Genomic DNA, 14,361 nt, shown 5'->3' on the forward strand with positions numbered 1-14,361 from the left:
TATTCTTGAGTCTTCCTTTTGTTTGATCTTAAAATTTTTAAGTTTGGTGTCCCTTAGTGTTTCCCTCCAAAAATTTTCGAAAATAATGGGTGCTAGATCAAACAATTTTAAGTCTTGTGTCATTTACTTGTTTTTCTCTTTCCTCATTAAATTCAAAAAATAAAAAAAATATCTTTTCTATTTTTATCCTAACCATATTTTCAAAATTTTTAAGTTAAAAATTTAGATTTTAATTTTTAAATTTTTATCTTATCTTATCTTAGAATTTGATTTTTAAAAGTCAAATCTTTTCAAAATTAAAAATCTTATCTTTTTTTCAAAAATCATATCTTTTTCAAAATTCTTATCTTATCTTATTTCAAATTTAAAATTTCAAAATTCAATTTTTAAAATCCAAAATTTAAATTTCAATTTTCAATTTTCAAAATTCAAAATTCAATTTTCAAATTAAAATTTTAAAATTTTAATTTTAATTTTCAAATTTCAAATCTTAAATTCAAATCTCTTTTAATTAATTACATAACTTCTCTCTAATAAATAAAATAAAATAAATAGTTTAATTATTATTTATCTTCTCTACCTCTACTTCTCCTTCTACCTCTTCTATCTTCATTTTTCCTTCTTTATCCTCTACCTTTCTTAATCATGAACCCAAGTGGGAATGAAAAGTTCAGAAGAACTCTGGGATCTTATACAAGTCATTGTTGACTTCTATGGAAGAAGTATCAGCATACCTCACATCAAAGCTAGTAGCTTTGAAGTGAACCCTCAACTCATTACTCTAGTGCAGCAGAACTGCCAGTATTCTGGGCTTCCTCAGGAAAAACCTACAAAATTCTTGGCTAATTTCTTAAAGATTGCTGACATAGTACACAGTGAGGAAGTAGACCAAGATGTCTACAGATTATTGCTTTTTCCTTTTGCTATAAAGGACCAAGCAAAAAGGTGGTTGGATAACCAGCCTAGATCTGGCTTGAAAACTTGAAAACAGTTAGTGGACAAGTTTTTAAATCAATAATTTCCCCCAAGGAAGATGACCCAGCTGAGGCTGGACATTCAAGGCTTCAAACAAGGAGATGGTGAATCCCTTTATGATGCTTGAGAAAGGTATAGGAGGATGTTAAGAAAATGTCCCACTAAAATATTTTCAGAATGGGTACAATTAGACATCTTCTACTATAGACTTTCTGACATGGCTAGAATGTCTTTGGACCACTCTGTTGGTGGTTCAATACATATGAAAAAGGCCATTGAAGAAGCTCAAGAGCTTATTGAAACAGTTGTCATTAATCAGCATCTGTACTTAGCTATTGAGACTTCTATAAAAGGAGAGGTTAAGGCAGTAACTACTGAACCTAACCCTCTAGAACAGGATGGCCCATTGACTCAGCAACTGCATGCCCTTCCCAGCAACTACGGGACTTACAAGAGGCTTTGCGAGAAACTCAGGCTTCTAACAAGAATGTAGAAGCCCAGTTGAGTCAAACAAGGCAGCAGTTATCTAAGCAGATAACAGAAGAATGCCAGGCTATTCAATTGAGGAGCGGGAAATCCTTAAACACCTAACCTCAGTACAACCAAGTCTTTGTACAAGATGACTCTAGGCATTCAAATGCCCAGGGAGGCAGCACCCTTGGCGTTGAACGCCAGGAAAGGGCAGAGATTGGCGTTCAAATGCCCGAGGAGGCAACACCCTTAGCGTTGAACGCCAGAAAAGGGCAGAGACTGGGCGTTCAAACGCCCAAGAAGGCAGCACCCTTGCCGTTGAACACCCACAAGGGGGCAGTGTCCCAGGCGTTGAACGCTAAGAAGGGGATAGCAGCATGGGTGTTGAATGCCCAAGCAAGGGAGGTCAGTCACTCACTGATAACAACCCTGCTAAACATGGTAGTAACCCCCTTTCCAACACACATGGCACTCGGCCTTCATCAACTAAGATTGATGAATATAAGGCTAAGATGCCATTTCCTCAGAAACTCTATCAAGAGGAAAGGGATAAATAATTTGCCCATTTTGTGGATTATCTCAGAACATTAGATCAAGATCCCTTTTGCAGAGGCTCTTGAACAGATGCCTTCTTATGCTAAGTTCATGAAGGACATTTTGAGTTATAAGAAGGATTAGAGAGAAGTAGAGACAGTAGCTCTTACTAGGGAGTGCAATGCAGTCATTCAGAGGAACCTTCCTTAGAAACTGCAGAGACACCCTAACACTCTTCTTAGAGCCACAGAAGTGAATCCAAGAGAAGAGTGTCTGGCCCTCATTAGTACCAAGGAGGCCAAACCTCAGGAGCATGCTACTGAGGGACTTAAGGCAATCACGGACCAGAAGGATCTTGAGAATGCCATTGAGCACGCCCCTACAGAGGAGAAGGGACCTCGAGTTGAATCTTCTCTGGGTGTGCAAGAGGAGCCTGTGACTCCCACAGAGCACGCCCTTGCAGAGGTGAAAGAGTCTCAAGAGCTATATTTTCTTGGCGTGCAGAAAGAACTGGCAGATGAGCAGCTGGCTCATTTCCCAGCAGCCCTTAAGGAGCTGTAAGTCAATATTTCTTCTACAGAGGTATTGGAAAAGAAGACTCCCTACACAGCCTATCTAAAAGGTATTTTTTTTTGAAAAGAAGGACCTAAGGAGAGATGAAATAGAGGTACAATATCCTAATTCAGCATGAGCTGCCAAAGAAGATACCATATCCAGGGACCTTTCAGATCCTATGGACTACTGGAGAGATTATTTTTGACAAAGCCTTGTATGATCTTGGTTTAAGTTTAAATCTGATACCTTCCACTAAGGCAGAGGCCCAATCTGGAGAGACTGGGAATGCATTGAATGCCAGTGAGAAAGATCTCACTGGGCGTTCAACGCCCAACCTGGCAGCAAGCCTGGCGCTAAATGCCAGTGAAAAACCCTTCACTGGGCGTTTAATGCCCATCCTGGCAGCAGAGCTAGAGTTGAACACCAGCCAGGGAGCACCGGCTGGGTGTTCAACGCCTAAACACTTATGCTTTCTAGCACTGAACGCCAGTGAGGAACCCCTCACTGGGCGTTCAACGCCCAACCATACAGCCATTCTGGCGCTGAACGCCAGCAAGTACATCCTTGTTGGGCGTTCAACGCCCAGAATGCTAGAAGAACTGGCGTTTAACGCGAGTAAGGGTGGACAGCATGGGCATTCAATGCCCAAAGAGCTATCAGAGCTGGCGTTGAACGCCAGTAAAAGCACACCCTTTGAGTGCTTAAACCCCACTCAAGAACACTCTATCTCAGACCCAAAGGAAACCATAAATACCATTGAGGTTCCTTTGCATGTATTTCTGCAGTGCATGAGTTCTGATGACTACTCATCCTCGGATGAGGATGAAGACACCAGAGAAGAGAAAGTTGCTCGGTACCTAGGAGCTCTTATAAAGCTGAATGTCAAGTTATTTGGTACAAAGCCTCTGGAGGAAGAACTTCCACTGCTTACCAAAGAACTCAATGCTTTAGTTCAGCAGAGGCTACCTTAGAAGCTTCCAGATCGTGGATGCTTTCTGATTCCTTGCACCATAGGCACTATAACCTTTGAAAAGGCTCTGTGTGACCTAGGGTCAAGTATAAGCCTCATGCCACTCTTTGTAATGGAGAAACTGGGAATTCAAGAGGCACAAGAAACAAGGATTGCCTTACATAAGGGCTGGATGGTGTTCAAGGTTCTTGACCCTCCGTTGCCCCCTGACAAGGGAGGCACTTGCATAAAAGATTCAACATCCGAGCCTCCACCTTTGGATGGAACCAATTCAATCCCTCCTAAGACCAAACGTAAGTTTGGTGTGGGATGTACACTATCCACAAAGGAGGAAGGCTCCAAAAGGAAGATACCTAGGGGCTGGAAAAACAAAAATATCCTTACTGAGGGCTTTTCACCATGGAAAATGGTAATGTTCACTAATCTCATCATGGTATTCACCATGGAAGAGGGAAGTGACAAAAGGGGACACCAGCATATTGCTGCAAGCCCAACCCTTCCTCAGGCAGTGAACAAGATCCTGTCTCTTGAGCGTATTACGCTATTCTGTGAGAGCACAGGAAGGAAGCTCCCAGTAAGAAGTAAGAATTTATTCCTCTATGACTATCTTCCTCCCTGAAAGGAGTTGTCCGTCAAGCTAATGACATTAAAGAAGCACTTGTTGGGAGAAAACTCAACCTTAATTAATTATTTTTATTTTCTTTTATTTTGATTTTCTTTCAGTTATTTTTAGTCATGATCATATGCAGCAGTCAGAACAGAGACAGAATTTTACAGTAGTAAAAACAGAACACTCTAGATGGAGTGTTAAAGTTGAACACCAACCAGGGTATCCCTGCTGGGCGTTCAAAGCCCCTCATGGACAGCATTGCTGGCGTTGAACGCCAACCAGGGAGCAGCCCATGGGCGTTCAAATGCCAATGCAGAGAAGAAGAGAATTTGAATTCCCTAGCCTCTCAGGACCAGTAGGTCCCACAGAAGCTCAACCTACTCCACCTTCTTCTACCATATTCTTCCCCATTGTTCATATTTGCTCGAGGATGAGCAAAACTCTTAAGTTTGGTGTTGCAAAAGCTTTGCTTTTTGACTTCTACCACTCCTAAGTACGGAAGAAGAGGATGGAGCAAACTAGAAAGCATGCACATGAGCCTGTGCAGCCGCCTCAACAAAGACAAAGGAGTAACATTGAAGAGATCAAGCACTACATTGGATCCTCAAGGAGGAGCACTAGCCACCATTATTCAGGTGGATTCGTTCTCTTTTATCTCTTTTCCTTTTATTATTTTTCTATTTTCTGTTATGTTTTGTCTGTTCTCTTATTCTAGTTGCATGATCATTTGCATTGATGCCTTAAAAATTGTAAAATGTTCCATATATCCCTCACTATGATTAAAAGAAAATCTTTATTTAAAGAATTGAGAGATAAATAAATTTCAAGTTTAAAATAAGAGTAGTTTAATTATGTTGATGTGATGGCATTGCTTTTATTTTCTGAATGTATAAAATAAACAGTGCATATTTGAAGTTGTAATTTTAGAATGTTGGCTCTTGAAAGAATAAGGAAAAAGGAAAAGTATTATTAGTAATCTGAAAAATCTAAAAATTGATTCTTGAAGCAAGAAAAAGTAGAAAAAAGAAAAAGAAAAAGCATGTTGCGAAAGAAAAAAAAATTATTATGCATGCGAAAAAATAAATAAAAGAGAAAAATCCATTACTGCCCAAAAATGCAGGAAAAGGAAGGCAAATTAAAAAAGCCAATAACCCTTTAAACCAAAAGGCAAGGGTAAAAATACCCAAGGCTTTGAGCATTAATGGATAGGAGGGCCTAAAGGAATAAAATCCTGGCCTAAGCGGCTAAACCAAGCTGTCCCTAACCATGTGCTTGTGGCGTGAAGGTGTTAAGTGAAAAGCTTGAGACTGAGTGGTTAAAGTCGTGGTCCAAACCAAAAAAGAGTGTGCTTAAGAACTCTGGACACCTCTATCTGGGGACTCTAGCAAAGCTAAGTCACAATCTGAAAAGGTTCACCCATTTAAAGTGTCTGTGGCATTATTGTATCCAGTGGTAATACTAGAAAACAAGGTGCTTAGGGTCACGGCCAAGACTCTGAAAGCTGTGTTCAAGAATCAAAATAATTTTAAATAGGAGAGTCAATAATATCATCTAGATTCTAAGTTCCTAATGATGCCAACCATTCTGAGTTTCAATGGATAGTGAGATGCCAAAACTATTCAGAAGCAAAAAGCTACTAAGTCCCGCTCATTTGATTATAACTAAGCTTCATTTGAAACTTAGAAATTTATTGTATCTTAATTTTCTTTATCCTACTGTGTTTCATTTGCTTGGGGACAAGCAACGGTTTAAGTTTGGTGTTGTGATGAGCGAATATTTTATACGCTTTTTGGCATCACTTTCATATAGTTTTTAGTAGTTTTTATTTAGTTTTTATTAAGTTTTTATAAGTTTTAGTGTTAAATTCATATTTTTGGATTCTACTATGAGTTTTTGTGTTTTTGTACAATTTCAGGTATAAGGTATTTTCTGGCTGAAATTGAGGAGTTGGAGCAGAAGTCTGATTCAGAGACAGAGAAAGCACTGCAGATGCTGTCCAGATCTGACCTGCCTGTATTCGGAAGAGATTTTTCGGAGCTACAGAAGTACAAATGGAGCGCTCTCAATGGATATGGAAAGCTTACTTCCATAGCTTTCCAGCAATATATAATAGTCCATACTTTTCTTCGGATTAGAAGGCCCAAAACTGGCGTCCAACGCCAGCTTCCTACACCCTTCCAAGCGTCCAACGCCCAAAGAGCAGAGACCAATGTACAAACGCCCAGAGAGGAACCCCTAGCTGGCGTTCCATGCTCCAAAGACCATATAGCACGTGGATCTCATCAAAGCTCAGCCCAAACACTCACCAAGTGGGCCCCAAAAGTGGATTTTAGCACTAAAAAGACTGTTTTACCCTTACTAGTCATTTGTTTAGTATTTAAGGGATTAGATTCATGTTATTCGAACAATTTTTCAGATCTCATTCAGCATATTTTCGTGTATTACTTTATTTTTCACATCAGTATGAGTTTCTAAACCTCCTAGATTGAGGGGAGGAGCCCTGCTGAGTCCTATGAATTAATAAAAGTATTACTGTTTCTCTTCGATCCATGTTTGATTAATTCTAAGATGTATATCCGATCTTCATCATGGTAAATAGGATAATCTGACAAATTAGCTCTCTACATCATATTAAGACGAACGTGCCTGACAAATACCCGCGTCTACTTGGGTTCAGAATGCGTCTTTCACCGGACAAGGACGAACCAACAGCTATGTTTATATATCTCTCAGACGGCTAATCCATGAATTCGTTGGGGACTTTTCAAGACATCAGTTCAGCCGATTTCCGGGGAGATTAGGGTCTCTGTGGTAGAGGCTAGAACCCAAGGTGCAACATTCTCTGATCTGGAAGATCTGACCTTGTCTATGGCGTCTTGAGTAGGATCATTAAGGAGAATGAACTGTACGAGCTTCACCCTCAATCAGAATGGATCTGCACTAAACCTGGGGTTCATATCTGGAGGAGTATTGGTAGCTACTCAAACCAGTGTCAATCACATATAGCTTGCCATTGAAGAAATCACTCACAAGCAAAGAGAGCAGTAATACCAGAGTTAATTCAGAAAGACAAAGCAACTCTAATCATCAACTCTATTCCTATCTCTGTTTATATATTAGACCTTTTTCTCTATTTCTTTTATGAATAGTTTCCCCTTATCATCAAAATATATAAACCTTCTGATCTGCTTGACTAAGACTTGCAAGATAACCATAGGTTGCTTCAAACCACAATCCTCGTGGGATCGACCCTGACTCGCTCAGGTATTACTTGGACGACCCAGTGCACTTGCTGGTACTGTTGTACGAAGGTGTGGGATTCGTGCGAACCAACAACTCTGCTTGTGAGTAAGTCCCAAAGGAGGAGGAATTGGAAGAGGATCTAAAGGAGGTCCCTGGATGGGCTAAGGGAGATGTACAGCCAGCAGACGGGCCACCTGCAGACCTGCTCAATGGTGATGTGTGATCTTGGAGTCAAACCATGACGACACCACACTTTTGATGGCATCCGGTTAGGCACGACTTGAGGAGCTTAAAAGAGTTAGCCCTAATTTTATTAGAGTATAGGAGGGGCTAGAAATGCCTAGTCGACTAGGTTAGCCTGGGTGATAACTTAAAGGCTTTATGTATTATGTATCTATTATGAAGGGGTGTCGTGTATCTGAATTTGGTTAATGAGTTTGTGGATAGCTGTACTCTATAATATGTGTGTGTGTATGTGTATGTGTGTGTGTGTGTAGTGTATCTGAATCTGGTTAACGATTTTGTGGATAGCTGTACTCTATAATATGTGTATTGTGTTGTATGTGTGTGTGGATTGTATTTATTTAATATCTGTAGTCGTTTTCCATGGTAGTATGATGTTAATTGCTTCGTATGGACTACCTCGTCTTTTCAATAAAATTTCTCTTTTAAAATATATATAATATTACTTGGAAAGTGCCCACAAATTCTAATAACGACACAGACTTAAATGTTATATCAAAGTTATAAGGTAAACAAGTTAGTAATACTTCACTTCTAGTATGATCATGATCATGACGTACTGGGAGTTAGGTCGTTACAAACGCAATCAAATTCTTAAAAATGAATTTAAATAATGTATTTCGGGAAGAATTTATGAAATTGACAAAGTAGAAAACAAACTAACCTATGCTAGTCTATAAAAAAATGGTGTTGAAAAAAAAATCATTTTACTCATAATAAATTTGATTCCAAATTAAAAAATGTTAGAGGGTCAACTATTTCTATTAATATTAACTAACATTTTTAGAAACACCTTATTTTTATATTATTATGATTTAAAATTTAGTATTTAGGATTTAAAATTTAATACTTAAAATATAGAGTGTTAAACAAAATAATAAATTTTAGGGACAAGTATTATTTTGGTCCCTAAAGTTTAGGGTCAAAATCAAATTTGTTCCCAATATTATTTTGGATTTAAAATTGTCCCCAACGTTTTATTTGGTATCAAAATCTTCCTTTTAACTTTTTACGGACAAAAGTACCCTTCACCACCACCACCACCTCCCTTACTCCCACCAAATACCAATAATCAGATTCAATAACACCAAAATAACATATTATTCAAATTTAAAAACTAACAACATCAAATTCAACAACAAAATCAACACACAACAACAATAAAATCAGAAAAATAATAAATCAAAATCAGAATCAGAAGAAGAAGCAACAGCAGACACAGAAGCAAAAGAAGAAGCAAATGTAGAAGCAGAATCGAAAGCAGAAGCAGAAGCCGAAGCAGCGAGGTGCAGCGGCAAGGACACGAAGTAATGGCGAGGTCAATAGTAGCGGCGGCAGTGGCGGAGCGCGACTCCATGGCTTGTGTCTCCTCTCTCCCTCACGAGCGCTCTCTCCTTCTGGTTCTGATTCTCGACGGCGACGGCGGCTCCAAACTTCGCCGGCGCCGTCCCCCCTTCGTAGCATTGTTCTATTTTATTTCCTTTTCGTTAATGGAATGCACAATACTTATAAAGAAAATTATATGGTACAGATCTAAATCTGTACAGATTTAAAGATTTGTTTACTTAAACCACACTTTCTAAAGCCACACTTTCACTTAAAACCGTAGCTCTTCACAAAGAAAAATGTCACCTAATGGAAAAAAGTAAATTAGAAGATTTAAGAGAAGAAATAATTAAGTTATCAAAATTAATAGATCAAAAATTAATGATTTTAACTAATGTTAACTGTAATGACACCGAATTCTTAAAGTCAATACAAAATAATTTTTCTCAAAATCTTTATTTTACTATAAGTTTTATTGAAGGACTTCAAAAACCTGAAAAAACTTATTTTTCACACGGAATTTCTAAGAAATGTTACCATGGAAATGATTCCCCACATCTTTATCATACTTTTAACCCACAATTAAATTCTATAGTAGATATGCTTGAAGAAATATTAGTATCTATAAAATTTCAAAGAAATAAAGAAAAAGAAAATCCCAAAGAAGAAAAATTTCAAAATATAATCAACATAACAGATTTAAAAGTAAAACCACCACTAAAGTTATGAATATTGAAAAAAAATTAGAAGAAGTTACAATGCTTTTTAAACAATTAAAAATGGCTCAAGAAAATAATATTATGGAACAGGGATTTCAGATAGAAGAAGAATTAGTAAATTCTGAAAATATAGAAAATGAAGAACACATCCTAGATTATTCAAGTGACGAAGAACCAGCAATTCCAATACAAGTAAAAAATGAAGCTGGAACATCTAGGGATAATCAATCTCAATTTAAATGGGAAATAGGTTTTGATAATTATGCTTTTAAAAAAGGATTTATAAATAAAGATTCAAAATATACAAAAACACCATCAAAATACGTTCCTAAAATCCAGGAAATGGAAGGAGAAAGAATGCTCGATTTAGACCGTAAAAAGAATGAAAAAGAAATTTTCGAAAACTGGTTGAATTCCTTCTTATTAGAAGCCTTTACTAATCCAAAACTTAACGAATTATCTGGAAGAGATATTTGGAATTACATAGGGTTTCATACTAAAGGGTGCCACATTTATTACTATAAAAATAACAGAAAAGTTTATAAATGCTTTCATAGATTCTGGAGCAACGCAATGCTTTGCTAGTTCAAACATAAAACTTGATTGGAAAAAATTAAAGAAACCATTAAGAGTTAGAATAGCTGACAAATCAATACATAAAATTAACCAAAAAGCAGAGATGGTTGAAATTTTTATTCAAAATTATAGGTTCATTGTTCCATCTATATATATGTTAGACTCTGGAATGGATTTTATCATGGGAAATAATTTCTTAAAGCTATATCATCCATTCATTCAAGAATTAACATATATAGTTTTAAAAGCACCACACGATTCTTCATTAAATCAAAAATCAAAACGTATAAAAATACCAACTACCACTATAGATAAGATCTTAAATTTAAAATATTTTCTATATTAGAGACATGTTATTTAAATTTATACTTTCAGATAAATATCCCAAAAAATAGTCTTGAAATAAAGATAGAAGAACTTTTGGATGAAATTTGTGCTGAAAATCCTTTAGATGTTAAAAATACAAATAACGAATTAGTAAGTATTAAATTAAAAGATCCTACAAAAGAGATAAATGTTCCAAATAAAATTCCTTATTCCGCAAGAGATAGAGAAGAGTTTTCATTAGAATATAGAGATCTTTTGGAAAAAGGAATTATAAGATTAAGTAAAAGTCCTCATGCGGCTCCAGCCCTTTATGTCGAAAACAATAATGAAATTAAAAGGGGAAAACGAAGAATGGTTATTAACTATAAGAAGATGAATGAAGCAACTATTGGTGATGCTCATAAACTTCCAAGAAAAGACTCTATTTTAGAAAAAATCAAAGGAGCAACTTGGTTTTCATCTCTTGATGCAAAATCAGGATATTGGCAGCTTCGTTTAGACGAAAAAACAAAGAAATTAACTGCTTTTACTTGCCCAACAAAAGAATAAACAAGTGTGTTGCTCTATGAATGGAATGTATTACCATTCGAATTAAAACAAGCCCCAGGTATTTATCAAAGATTTATGGAAGAAAATCTAAAAAAGCTAAATGAATTTGTTTTAGTATACACTGATGATATACTAATTTTTACAAAACAAGATAAGGAAGATCATCTTCAAAAATTATTAATAGTTTTAGTTCTCCATCCAGAGCAAACCCTAAAAAGAGCAGATAAAGCTCCAATTCAAACCCAGAGAACAGGGATAATAAGAAACATTCCTACAAGGGCTAAAATCAAGGAAAAGAAAAGGGTCTGTAGATCTAATCTCAGAGAAACCCTTAACATAGTCCTGAATTGGACTGAAGAAAAAAGGGCAATTTTGGGATATTATCCTGTTGCCAAAGAACAACTAACAAAGCTGGTTATATTTCCAGATGCTTCCCCATCTGATACCTATCAGTTTTTCCAGTATGGATTAATTGATACAATCTTAATTTTTAATGATCTAAAAATTATTAGTGAGTTTCCTGCAGGATTCGTTGATGCAGTAAAGAGATTTAAAAATATGATTGACAATGTAAATCCAAGGGATATATCCCTAAAATTTACAAACAGTCAACCTATTCTTAATGAAGAAGAAGAATGCTTGGTTCCAGCACACCAAGTAATATTCATGTCCGTCTTCCCAGAAAATTTTCAACCAATTGATCAAATTCAAGATTTAACAATTTACAATCATGAAGGAAGGCTAGCCAGCACATTAGCAAGGGTCTTTGAAAGAACTCAAAAAATAACGAAGGAATCTCACACAAGGATTAATTATAAAAGTAGAAATACTCTGCTTATGTCCAGTAAAAGAAATGAAATTGAAGAAAGAGAGATGAGACTCTTGGTAGAATTTGAATCAACATTCTACAACTTATCTGGACTTTTAGAAAAGCTCCCTGAAGGGATAAAGAGAAATCTCTGCTATTTGATAAAAGACAGAGAAGACCACAAGTGCCAGCTATGTGCCTCAGAGTTATCTGAAGAAAGCAATAATGAAACGGAATCAACTCACATGATGAAGGAAGAAGACAATACATCTGACGGTCACATGATAAAAGAAGAGGACAGCACATCTGAAGCATCTCTCAACATTATTGCATAGTGACGTAAGCACTTAGGTCATAGAGCACCAACAATGTAGCTGGTGAAAGAGAACAAACAATGACGTAAGCAATGACGTCATAAGAAGGGTAAGGATGGGAATTGTCCATCAAACCCAACTATTATAAATAGGCTGCTTAGGCAATTGTAAAGGGGCAGACAATAGGAAGCAGGAGGCTAAAAGTACTCATATGCTAGGAGAGCAAGGAGGAAGCTGCCGAGGCGATTCTATAGTCTGAGAAAGAATCCCCTTAGGGAAAAATAGTTCTAAACTCCCCTCTGGAGTTAGTATCTACAATCTCCCCTCTGGAGATAAAAACCCCTTATGTAAAATATACTGAATAAAGGAAGTTTTTCTCCAGAAAGGTACATCTTCATTCTAGTCTTTCAATTATGAATTATTTAGAAAATTTAGAATTAACAGAAGAATCTGATTATTATAGATTAACTGCTTTATTAGATAATGAAAAGTAGGCTGTTCTAAAAACAGAATTAAATCTCAAATCAAATGAAAATTTTGATAAACAAAATCTTTTAAAAGAAGTTTTTAACAGAAAAAATATAATATACTATGGAAAAATTCAACTTGAAGCTCCTATAAAAATAAAATCTGCCAATGGAGAACTTGAAATAGCTTTGATAAATAATAAAGAATTGAGTAAACAGATTGAGAAAATTAAGGATCAACAAAAAAGATCTAAAACTAAAACAAGATTAAAAAAAAACTATAAAAATGAAATCAGAATTATAAATACTAGTAATAATAGAAATTTTCAACATCTTCAAATCTATACACATTATAAACATAAAAGAGTTAAAAATTGGTATCAGAGCCAAGTTAACGATTAAGGGTAACACTTTCTCTTTAAGCAACACTTTTAGTGATACGCTTTTAAACCAAATAAAAACAAAAATCTGTAAATCTGTACCAAAATGCATCTGTACACTAGATGGACCCTACTTATAATCAATTAAAAGATATGACCCAAAACTAATTAATCTCCTATTAACTCTTTTCATCTTACAAAAATTTTCATTTCAAATCTAAACTCACAACAAGAAATGGTCTCTCAATTGAAATTTCAAGGTGTGGCATATCTTAAAGGGCATTGACGGTAATGTGAAAAATATACATGTATCATGTATGTAACAAAAGTGCCTTTTATAAAAATAATAAAAATAAATAAATATTTGTTATTTAATTAATTTGATAATGAACAGTCTAAGATCTGTTTCTTCTGTGTTGGGACTCAGATAGGGATCTTGGACATGGAAGTAGCTTGATTTGCGAGTGCCATATGATTTGTCTTTCACATGCAACCAAATTTAAACAATCGAGTTTAATACTAACATGCAACGTAACATAAGTAAGACAATTTTATAAAATTTCCCCAAATTAATAGACACAACTTTGATGTTCTCACCACCCATGTGCATTTTGCTGTGCCAACTTCTCTCTTATTTAAACATTATTGAACAGAGTAATTAAGAAGCAACCCTTTTGGCCTTTCGGCTTAGCAAGTTTTAAAGGTTAGGTACCTAAGAATGGCGACGCATAATTGTGTAGTTATTAGTCAACGGGTCAAATACTCAAATACCATGAACATATCCGTACTAACATACTTGAACAAATTAAATTAAAGTTCTCACAATAAGATGATGACTAATTTTATGGTGGCTATCAGTTGATATTTAAATTTTGTTTTATTTATTCTTTTATAATAAATTTTAAATTTAAAAATTATTTATTTTTATATTTTTAAATTAAATATTAATTTTTAATTTTTTATAAATTAAACATTATTTTTTAGACATCATAGCAATTATCTATGATAATATGGCAGTAACATATTTTTGATAGGGTTATCATTATCTACGATTGGCCCTTAATTACGTGTTGTAAAAGAGAAAAATGTTTTTCATATTCACCTCTTTTTCGCATCAAGCAAAAGCCATCACTGTATATTTTGATGGATTTAACTAATATACGTTATAAAAGTATAAGTTAAGATTATCAATTAAAAATTTTAATAAAAAATTGTAAAACTTAAATTTTTAATATATTTGTTATTTATTTATTAAAATAAAAAATAAAAAATTCTACTAATAATAGTTTTAAGC

Source organism: Arachis ipaensis, chromosome B10, assembly GCF_000816755.2.
Source record: "Arachis ipaensis cultivar K30076 chromosome B10, Araip1.1, whole genome shotgun sequence".
In the NCBI taxonomy this organism is placed as follows: domain Eukaryota; kingdom Viridiplantae; phylum Streptophyta; class Magnoliopsida; order Fabales; family Fabaceae; genus Arachis; species Arachis ipaensis.